Here is a 10640-nt window from a genome sequence, read left to right as displayed (position 1 = left end):
CAGGCTATAGAAGATGATTGGTTCCGCATACTGCCGTGTGAGTGCTGTCCTTTGGAGTGCACTGCACCCACGTCCACCTACAAACGTCATTTGAAAACTCCAGTTATACCTGTCTATGTTTTCTACAATTAGTTTATACACTCTTTCGAAGGTTAACAGTTAACTGTTAACTGTTAACATCAAAATGCACTACTGCAGAATAACTCTTAACATACTCCTATATTTACTGCTGGCACTTAAACTTGGTGGAAGAGCATTTGGAATCAAGGTTATAATCTCTGAAACTCAGTTGCAAGTAGTTCTTACCGCAACTCGTACTGTTATACCGCTGCTCAAGAAGGGTCTTACCACATGAAGCCACCTACCGCATAAAACTTACCGTCCAAGAACCTCGTGGTCTAAACATAACGCGGCAGAAGAAGATAGGCAGCTCCATGAAAAACACGAATGTTGTGATGGGGCAACACATCCTACAATAGAAGGAAAGAAAACAGTCTCCACAGAACAGCTTTGAAAACACCTGATGATGACCATTGACGGTCGAAACACGTAGTGGACAATGTGGTTTTTAAATAAGTTTAAAAGACATATTACGACATTTAGTAACTTTTAAACAATTTGTTTTAAATTGTCACATGTAAGACGGAACATCGCCGGCCACGGTAGCCGAGCGGTCTACGGCATGCACTGTCTTCGCTCGCTTGGAAACCGGGATCGTGGGTTCGAATCCCACTCAGGGCATGGATGTTTAGTTTGTGTGTGTGTGTTTTTCTGTGTTTGTATACAGGTAGAGGCCTTGCGACGAGCTGATCACTCGCCCATGGAGTCCTACCGAATGTGTATGATCTAGAAAAACCGAAGTGAACGGAGTTCATGGAGGTAGGCCTAGGCCCACTGGGGCTGCAGTGCCAAGGAAAAAAAAAAGACGGAAACATCAGAGACGTTTGTTAATTAATTAAAAAAGTGCAACAGGATGCTACAATATAATATTATGCAGTCGACAAAAAGGCGGAAACAAGAAACTACAAGGTACTTCATGTTGTAACGGGGATTCCTGTCCAATGGTCACGCAAAATATAAACTAGAAGATGAAACTGATAGGATATTTCTTAAAGGAGATCCTGACATATCCCAAATGTGCATTTCCAACATGAGCACATTCCGTCGTCTTGCCGTCCAAAAACCCGAAACTTTACGTTCACGTATACAGTTTCTCTGGCTACAGGCTGGACGACCGAGGGGTCGGAGTTCGAGTCACGGTAGGGTCAAGAATTTAGTATTCTCCACGTCGTCCAGACCGGCTCTGGGGTCCACCCAACCTCCTATCCAATAGGTACGAGGGGTTCTTTCCCCGAGGGGTAAAGCGGCCGGGGCGTGAAGCTGACCACTCGACTCCAGCTAGTGCCGAGGTCAAGAAAACGTGGGTCTGTATATCCATTCCCGCATACGTCTTCATGGCACAGCGCTTAATTAGTTAAGCACAGAGACAACTTTACCTTTTTACAAAATTAATTAACAAGAGACAGCCTCTTGTTCTTACGTTCCTCTCCTCTCATCACCATTATAAACAAGCCTAACACTGGACCACACGGCGCGGCTGAATAGTTAGCATTTCTGCTTCGCATCTAAAAGTGCTGCCTTCGATTCTCGTCTCGGACTATAGCTCCATCAGACAGGAGGTGAGATAGTACCTCAAAGTAGACCATGGCTAACAGTAAATACAAAATATTAAAAAAAAATTTGTAGTACTGAATAAATTAATTTTTCTCCAATGTGCTTTCAGCACGATGACCGTAAGTTACAAATTTGAAATTTAAGTCTGCAAAAACAGAAAGATTTTCGGCCAATGTTGACTAATGGCGTGACTATTGTTTCATAAACACAAACGAAACGTCTGACCGACTTCGTGAGATTTTAAAATTTGTGACCAAAGATAAGACGATTCATCTACATAAACAAGACATTTTGGGTTATTTGATATTATTGAGAAATGAGAAGTATGACAATTTATGTGCCTATAAAATATAAATCAATAAATACATTTTCTTTATTCCTCAAACTCCCACTTTGGAGCATAGGGCTGATTTTTTAGTTTCAGTGATCATTTTTACAGACGGCAGGACTCCTTAGACGGGTGATCAGCTCGTCGCAAGGCCTATACCTAAACACAGGACAACATAAACACATAATAAACGCATACACACATCACACATCCAAGCCTTGTGTGGGATTCAAACCCACGATCCCGGCTTCCGAGCGAGCCAAGACAGTACATGACTTAGACCGCTCGGCTACCGTGGCAGGCAAATAAACATATATTGACAAATAATATCCTTGTCACCACTGCATGGCGTGTCGTCACGCTGCGGACGAAACAAACGCGTCCCTCACAGCCAATACAAGATAGCTGTCACGTTCTGAGGTTTAATGTACGGTTTACAACCCTTCGCCATGAAAAGTCTTGTATCAGTAAATACACTTACAACCTACTAAAAATATATTTTAACCTACGAATAAACGAGTAGTCAGTATAGCGACTGGTTACGAGATTGACGGCCAAGGGCCGGGGTTCGAGTCCCGGTAGCGGGAATATTTTTCTAATCTCCACGTCGTCCAGACCGGTTCTGGGGCGTATTCAGCCTATCTAATGGTTACCGTGGCTCTTACGCAGGGGTAAAGTGGCCGAGGCGTGAAGCCGACCATTCACCTCCAACTAGTGTCGAGCTCAGGTACACGTGCATGTATACATCCACTCGCTCATGCGTCTTCACGGCGAGGTGCTTACTGAGGCAACATTACCTTTTTAGATTCCCTGCGAATGAACAAACGAAGAAGACTGAACAAGGTGTGATACCGAGAATCATGATGACATATGCTGTTTCCCTGGGGTTGCTCGAGTGTTTATATTGTGGAAGTTGCATGGCCGATAACAGATGCAGCCTCATCAAAGACGCATACCGTCTCTGCACCGGAATCTCCGTTTTGAAGCCCACCTGGGGCCAGGATGTATGTCCAGAATGTATGTTCTATATAGGTACTGTAGACTCTTCGTGAATGTCGACGTTCCGTGCAGAATCATATTTAATATGTGAATAATTCAGTGTTTCAGAATGAGTTAATTAAAAACAAGACATAAATCGGACGAGTAAATTATCATATACAGAATTTTTATAACATCGAAAGTTATAAAAGACTGAATTGGGAATTGGTCTGCAATATTAAAGCGTATTTTATAAAAGAGGGCAGTAGTAATAAGGAATAGCTTGCTGAAGAGTTCTAGCTTCTGAGACGTACTGTCAGTGTAGTCCAGCGAAAGTCAACCTACCTTTCGGAGGAAAGTGAGGCCTCTCTCTGCTTGCTCCTCGACCCTGAATATAGAGATATGTTCCTCCGAAACGTTAGTTGACTCATCGGACTACACGACATTATACTCAAAATACACCTCTTCATAACCTGAACCTGAAATCTTACATAACTTGCTGGAATTCGTGTGAGCCATGGAGTCTATATTCAGTGGCGTAAGTACTGCCCCGCTTTCATTAAACAGTTACACTGGGCGATAATTACAGCTCTCCAGTACGTTGAAACCTCGCGACGAACCGCTCACATTCTCACCAATACGTTGTCTGTTACGTATGTTATATTCATCAGCGCATCATGGGGGATTTGGCATTCCACAGTTTCCGGTGATGTCAAGGTAAAGCACGTGCTACTGTTGTCTCTGGCTCCCTGATAAAGCCTGCTTAGCGACCACCGGTTCTTTTCGCTAGCATTACAAGGACGGTTCCTTTTCATCCGTGGAGTGGGGGGGGACACTCAGTCCACTTGGTACGTCGGCCACTAGTGTTTATCAGCCCGAGACGATGATGGTGAGTGTGAAGCAGTTGGTGGAATGAGAGTTTGCAGGTGAAATTGAAGTACTCGGAGAAAATGTGTCCCAGTGCCACTCTGTCCATCAAAAATGCCACATGACCTGGAACTGAAGCCGAGCCGCCGCTGTGGGAAGCTCGCTACTAACCGCCTGAGTTATGGCACGGCTTACAAGGACGGTTAGGATGGCGGTCAATCAATCGGTATACTTATTAATTGATCAAGCACTGTTTGTTTGTTTCTGGGGTTTTTTAGGACACTTTATCATATGCATAAATTATAATTATGAAAGATGAATCAGGAAGAACATGCCCTATTTGAAGACACTCCAGCTTATGGTAGATGGATAGATACCTATTTGCTCGCCATTCTCCGATATCCAATGTCTTGTGTATGTAGCTGCAAACGCTTGCACAAAGAATCCCGCAAAATGTCTAAATACTCCACTGTTTCAGAAACAATTCTGATTCTATAAACCCAAAATGACCTAATCCGTGAAAATAGATTATTCGATTACAGTCACCACACGTCGTAGCTAATGTGTGATCGTGAGTATTTACACAAGCAGATCAGCTAGTAAGATATAACTTTATCAAATACATTATCCGATGTTTTCACGGTTGTGTAAATTAAAATTGTGGTTTTCAGAGTTGCAACAGCCCGTAATTTCATGCTTGATCAGGGAACTTTCTAAGGAATTTTCTGCCTCCATTTTCAGGGTAGATGTAATTTAGATGATGAAGCAGCAGGTTCCTATCTTACAACCTTAAATTTATCAAAACCTCTTGAACAAAATGACACATTTCAGTGCGCCATCCTTATCTCCTGTGAGAACCCCACGTCCTTTCACTAACGGGTTCACAGCAGCCCGGCACAAGGAAGTCGTGATGCTTTAAAAGGAATCCAGAATGCACCATAACACCCTGATTTTAGGGCGCATTTTAATATTATCTTCCCATATAAACCGAAGCCTTCCAAATAATGTGTTTCCTCCAGATTTGCTGACCAATTTTCTACCCACCTCCCATCCATTCTACAATCCTTCAACTGATCGTCCTAGTAACATTTAGTGAAGCTACGAAGCTACAAAGCTCTTCATTGTGCAGTTCCGTCCAGCCTCCTGTCACTGTCACTCTCGTACGTCCAAATATTCTCATCACCACCCCATTCCCAACCCCCCTCCATCTGTCTATTGTCTTCCCTTACGATGGGCGAACTGTTACATTACAAGAATATTAATTTACTGTTGTCTGGGACGTGACGCCGCGTAGTCTTGTAGCTTGTTGCCAACATTACGGAGGCACGTGCTACCTCAGTCTTTAGGGTAGACGTCCCACATGTTACAATACAAGCAAAATATTTCCTCTCCTTTCCACAGAACAGAAAACAATTACAGTCATCTATGAAGACATGGGTCCACTCCATCCGAGCCCCTCAATTCCCATAATTCACTCTATCCCCCCTCCTCCCGCAATCATCACATTATGAGAGGCATCATCATGAATATAATAGGCAAGACAGATTAAAGGGAATGACCAAGAAATTAAGGTCAGCTAATTATTTATACGGAGGTCACAATGCCAAGTGGACTCTGACCGTACTATGTTGCCACACTGGTTAGTTCGTCACACATCACTGGATGAGTATTACGAGGTCAATTATTTCAGATTACCAGCAGCAGGAGTGGGTGCTGCATACTTGTAGTGATGTTGTCGCAATAAGCACACGCATCGCTTGTCTCCCTGCCTCGCCAGCCGCACTGGCTCGCTGGCTCCCTTGCCAGGAAGCGAAGAGTGGAAGCGGTGTAATTAGTTTTTCTGTTATTTAACGGATGACCTCCACGCCTCATTCATTCCATTTGCTGTCAGCCACTTGCTCGGCCTGCAGTATGTAAGTCGCACAATACCGTAAACCTGCAGACAGAAGCTGCCTTCGAACTGTACACAGTGCGCCTCAGTACGTGCTCGCCTAACAAGCCGTCATTCTGTACGCGTATAATGCAATACAGTGGAAGTGAGTTGGCCACATACATCCAAATGCATTCTTTGTGATATTGCATACTGCTTTGGTTTGGCGTTCATTTAATGCTGAAACAAATAAGTTATTGCAAACATAAATTTGGAAGCAAAGCTTATTTTCACACAACATTAAATCAGAAATTATCTGTCTATTTCGTTAAGTATTCGTCTATACTCCGCGTTTGTGTCCTGCAGAATCTTTAACTCTCTACCTCCCTACCCACCTACCCATGGTTCTACAGCCCTTTGTTGGACCTTTGCCGCTTTTTCATATTTTCATCTTCCTCTACAATCGGTAGGACTCCTTGGACGGGGGATCAGCCCGTCGTAAGGCCGCTACCTGCACACAGGTCAGCACAAACACAGAATAAAAGTACATAGACGTCCATGCCTCGAGTGGGATTCGAAATCAAGATCCCAGTGTTCGAGCGCGAGAAGACAGTTCATGCCTTAGACCGCGCGGCCACTGTGATCGGCCTTTAATTCTGTAGATATGGCTTACATATTAGGAGGTCATGGCTTGAATACTCGGCACAATTAATGTATGTTTTGATCGCTGTTGTTCATTATTCTATGTAAAAATTACAAAAATTTGAGTTATGTATAATATTTTCTAAGAATATAACAGAAGATATGATTCATATATCTCCCAAATTTCAACGAAATGTAACGCGATTACAAGCAAGGACAGAGCGGCCCGTAAACTGCCTATGGGCAAGACGACTTGGGGTTTATTCGCAAGTGGTCCATTACAAGTGACTTTGGGGTACACACAACCGCCAATACAATGCATGCCAGTGTCGGATGTAGAAGCCAGTGTCTAAGTTATGAATGCGTGGAGCAAGAGAGGTCGGAGTTCGAGTCCCGGTAGGGTCAAGAATTTTCTCTTCTCCACGTCGTCCAGACCGGCTCTGCGGCACACCTAGCCTCCTATCTAATGGGTACTGGGGGCGCTTTCCCGGGGTGTAAAGCGGCAAAGAACATAAAGCTGACCACTCACCTCCGACTAGTGCGGAGGCCAAACAAATATGGGTCTATACACTCACTTCCTCATACGCCTTCATGGGGTAGTGTTTAATTAGTTAAACACAGGGACAAGTTTGCTTTTATCTTACCTAGAAGAGTGTTGCTAGTATTTCGATTATTTCAGTCACAATTTAAAGTAACAATAAACAACGTATAGCTATTAATGTCAAAAGAGAAATAATACAAAACATAACGTAATTCTCAATTTTATCAAAACGTGCTCATCACGGCCTAAGCCATTTAACCTCCCTGCTCTAAGTGGAGTTTTCATGATTTACTTTTCGAAAAATTTTAAATGCAAGTACAAGAAGTGTCCAAACTGGTCTCTCTTCGACAGAAATTGTTCCAGATCTCTCTCCCTGTGCGGCTGGAATTTAAGAAATACCATTTCTTAGTGTCAACTACCTTGAGCCTGCATCCGAAAACTTCTCTGCTGCTTCTATTCTGTCCTTTTATCTTTACATCGAAGTCCAATATTCGATCAAACATGGCTACAAAATTTAACCCTCTGAAACCTTAAAAGAGAGAGAGCGCGCAGTTAAGTTGTCGAGGAAGTAGTGAGAGGCACTACATGTAGGGGAGTGTGTAGAAACATTTTCCGGGTTTGAAGGTTCCCAGGCAGTGTTCGCTTGTCCTTACAGTAGATGTACGATGGAGGGAAGGTAAAGCTTTGGGAAGTGAAAAGGGTATAAAGTTAGGATGTGACATTTGTTATGAGCATAGGACAGAATTTGAGAAGGGGCTTTACTGCGTGCGATGGGAATAAATTTTTATAGGGTACGCGGTAGTGTAGTTGGTTGAGGCACTATGCTACAAGCAGGAAGGTCGCGGAGTCAAGTCCCGATGAGGTCAATGGATTTCTTCAATTGACCTAATCCTTCCAGCCGCAATATGGCCCTGGGGCCGACTCAGCCTCTAAAAGAAATGAGTACCATGAATATTCTTGGGAGTAAAGGGCGGCCGGCGCGTAGGGCTGACAACCTTGCCGCCATCTGTGAGCCGATTGCCTAGAAAATGTAGGAACCTCAACATCTCACAACGGTATGGGCCTCCATGGCCTGTTATAGGGATACCTTTACTTTACTTTAATAACGCTGGAAGTTCTGAATTAGAGTCGAAGCCTGAAATTCACGTAAATAACATATACAGATTCTGTTCATACCTCACAGAAAACACACTATGTTTCGCTACAAAGGCCAACTAGTTAGTGCTGGTTAAGGAGAACCCCCTGTTTATTCTGAGCATTATGCGTAACACATAGTACAGGCATTCTGTGGATAGAGCGCACAGAATTACCGTCTTACAACAGCCAGTGCATATGTACGCATTTCCTCCATCTATTCTTCCATATTGTTCCACGTATACTGTTGAGCGCGTGTGTTAAACAAGGCACATTCTGTGTAATTTCAGAAACGAATGCGAGAGTTCTGCAACCTCTTTCCACTTTTCATTCCAAAATCGGTCAATATACGTAGCTACGGGTACGCTATTTGGTGTCCTTTGCATCAGTTCACACACCTCTCAAGATACGTTGTATCTTTTTTTTTAATTCCTAGTGGGGTGGGACTAAGTCCCCTGTACTGCGGCCAGGCCTACTGTACCAGCCCCAGATGATAGGTGAGGGTGATTGTGGAGAAACTGGTGGAATGAAGATTGGCAGGGGAAACCGAAGTACGCGGAGAAATCCTGCCCCAGCGCCACTTTGCCCACCACAATTCTCACTTGACCAGACCTGGGATCGAACCCGGACCGCTGTGGTGGGAAACCAGCGACTAACCTCTTGAGCTATGGCGCGGCCCTTCGTTGTATCTTACTTCACCCATGAATCATAAACAGTCCAATTATCAGCAGAACGGTCGAAGGTTATTAATTTCTTACGAAACTTCCTGTCATAATAAGAGGACGGTGGGATTCTGAGGCAACATAAATGCCTATGCCGGAATCAGATATGTAAATCCTAAAATTTGTTTCAGGTTCGTTATCTGTTTAGTGTAAGACGAATACGCTTTGCCGTTCTACTTATTCTGAGGGAATATTATTTTATAACGTTATATTTAATCGTTTAATGTGAAAGACGCTATATCACATTAACCATGTTCGTGAGTGTAACACGACATTTAACCACATAGCACCTACTTTATTTAAAGGCACAGGACTCTGCTATGGCAAACGAACCGACATTCAACAGAAATGAGAAATTCCGTACCGAGTTGTGATTTAGGCCTGTGTCCTTTAAATATGACTTTTTTTTTATTGGTGCTACAGCCCTCATTTGTGCCTAGGCTTACCTCCATGAAACTATCCGTTCACTTCGGTTTTACTAGAACTCAGACATACGGTAGGACTCCTTGGGCGGGTGATCAGCTCGTCGCAAGGCCTCTACCTGTACACAAACAGAAAAAACGTACACAAACATCCATGCCCTGAGTGGGATTCGAACCCACGATCCCGGGTTCTGAGCGAGCGAAGACAGTGCATGCCTTAATCATGGCTTACAGGGAAATTATTGTTTCCAGATGATATTTTAGAGGCGATGTTATTGGTAATGCACCAAGAATTAGTTGAGTCAGAGACGAAAAAGAACTCCGAGAATGCCAGTGCTGAGGAGCCGGGGTAGCGTAGTCGGTATAGCGACTGGTTACCGGCTGGTCGACTGAGGGGTCGGAGTTTGAGTCTCGGTAGGGTCAATAATTTTTTCTTCTCCAAATCCAATCGTTCAGATCGCCTCTGGGATCAACTCAAACTCCTATCCAATGGGGGTAAAGCGGCCGGGGCGTGAAGCTGTCCACCCACCTCCAGCTAATGCCACTTCCCCATACGTCTTCATGGCGCAGTGTTTAATTCGTTGAACACAGGGACAACTTTACCTTACCTTACTATTCCAGCTTTCTGAAGCACAAATTCCATTGACAGCGTTTCCTGGGGGGAGAAGAGGAATGCATATTGGATATTGGTGGGAAAGCCAGAAGGAAAGAGACCACTGGGAAGACCAAGGCGTAGGCGGGTGGACAATATTAAAATGGATCTTAAGAGAGGTAGGATGGGATGGTATGGTTTGGATTGATCTGGCTCAGGATAGGGACCAGTGGAGGGCTCTTGTAAACACGGTAATGAACCCTCAGGTTCCATAAAATGCTGGGAAATTCTTTGGCTTCTCCTCAAGAAGGGCTCAGTTCCATAAGTACGTAAGCAAGTGTTTCCCTTGTCGCAGGTACATTCGGTGATATAACTTTACTTACATGAAGGCCAGATGGCAATCAAATCTTCTCTACTACGGTTACCAGAAACTTGACTGTTCTTCTCTTGGCGCATAGGTCTGAGAGTGTTCATCTTCTGCACACTTCACTGCCTTCTGGCGAGACAGTGTGCCCCCAAACGGACATACCGGATATGCTTAAATTTGCGTGGCAGGGTGGCGAAGGAGGAAGTGAGACATGAGTAGGCGTACCACCAAGTTCAAAAGAAATGTTAAATATTACGCAGTGAGTTTTGACGCTCCTATGTAATCAAATTTGCTTAGCAGTCATTGTCTTGTCAAGTAACTTAAAGCACTGTTGCACTTCAGGCCATGACGGCGCGGACGCTCCAGCGAGGGGTCATCAGAGGCGTGGGCAGGAGAGAGATAGGAAAATACAGTCGCCCGTCGCATGGAATTTAAACGGTTATTCAGGTGTCCTTTATGTCACTCTTATAGTTTTATTAACATAAAACAGACGAGTGTTATGT

This window comes from Cryptotermes secundus, unplaced genomic scaffold (assembly GCF_002891405.2).
Source record: "Cryptotermes secundus unplaced genomic scaffold, Csec_1.0 scaffold934, whole genome shotgun sequence".
NCBI classification, from domain to species: Eukaryota; Metazoa; Arthropoda; class Insecta; order Blattodea; family Kalotermitidae; genus Cryptotermes; species Cryptotermes secundus.
The sequence above is the reverse complement of the archived record's forward strand: the minus strand, read 5'-3'. Positions refer to the sequence as shown.